Raw genomic sequence first — 1,421 nt, 5'->3', positions numbered from 1 at the left:
ACTCTTAACTTTTCTTAACTTTGATCCTAACTGCTCTTGACTTGACATATAACTGATCCTAACTTTCCTTGAATTGGATTATGGATTCAAGGTTCATAATCTCATGTTTATGGATGATTTAATGATGTTTAGATGTACCTTAGAGTGTTGGAATCAACTTGGAAATATAGGTACATTGCTAAGGAACAAGTACTAAAAGGTGGGGAACGAATGGGGAGAACTGGCGTCCCTGGCGCTCTGAGAGGCGCAGGGTGCTAGCCCTCAAACTTCAGAGAACCTTCTGAGGCGCTCTGGCTGGTGCGACGCGTCAGAGGCCAAAAGTTCAGAGGAACTTTTGTGGCGCTCTGGCAGGCGTGGCGCCCCAAGCCTTGCCCAGAAAATCCCCGACTTTTCTCCTTCGTTTTCATCTCTAAACCCTCCAATCTTCCCTAGTTCTTTCCCCAAACACTTAGGATCAATTGTACCCTTAATGCACAACCAATCTAACTCGAAAAACAGCCCAGAAACATGAATCAAATCAACCCCCAAGCATCAACAACACAACCAACAAGAATTTTGAACAATTGTTCTTCAAGAACTTCACTTCTTAACATGTAAACAACTCCAAATCATTGAATTGAAACAAGTTGGTGTGTGGGTGAACTAACCCAACACGGAAAGATCTCACATACCTTGTAGGGATCACCTCTGACGAAATCCACAAGAGATTCTTCAAGATCTTGATGATCCTTGCTCCTTCTCCTCTTTTCTCCTCTTCTTTTCTCTTCTCTCACAACCCTAACTCTTTTTCCAAAAGCGTAAACTGAACTAACTCAGTTCTGACCCTTAATTAATTCACTAAAATGAATTAAAATAAAAGGGTAAGGAAAAGACCAAACTACCCTTCTAAAATCCGGTTTGAACTTTCCTTATTCCAACAACCCAACTTCCAAAGGGTATAACTCACTCTTACGAATTTGGAATCGCGCAAACTCAGCGGCGTTGGAAAGATTATTCCACGAGCTGTCCTAACATATATAAAAGTGCCCCTAACTCATCCTGACCTAGAAGTTATGGCCGTTTGAAGTCAACCAAAAACTCACTTTTCCTAACTTAACCCAAATTTCCAGAACTTAGTTCTTTCAAAAAAACTATTTCCAATTATAAGCTTCTTCCTAGTTATTTCAAATTGTGAGTTGTTACAGCCTTGAACTTGACTCTGACGTCTCTTCCTTGGCACGTCGCACCTCTCAGTGCGCCACACAATCCTCTCTAACGTTCCACCAGTGGCGCACCGCGCCAACCAGTGCGCCAACCATTGGTGGTTTTTGCCTTAGCCATTTTCTTGCATATCTTTGCTCCTTCTTTCTTCGTTCCAACTCCAATTCCTTCGAATTCTCCTGAAACAACTAATCATGTGTGTTAGTGCACAATCATCACAA

The sequence above is a fragment of the Solanum tuberosum genome, unplaced genomic scaffold, assembly GCF_000226075.1.
Source record: "Solanum tuberosum cultivar DM 1-3 516 R44 unplaced genomic scaffold, SolTub_3.0 scf00458, whole genome shotgun sequence".
Taxonomy (NCBI): Eukaryota; Viridiplantae; Streptophyta; class Magnoliopsida; order Solanales; family Solanaceae; genus Solanum; species Solanum tuberosum.
This window is presented reverse-complemented; position numbering follows the sequence as displayed.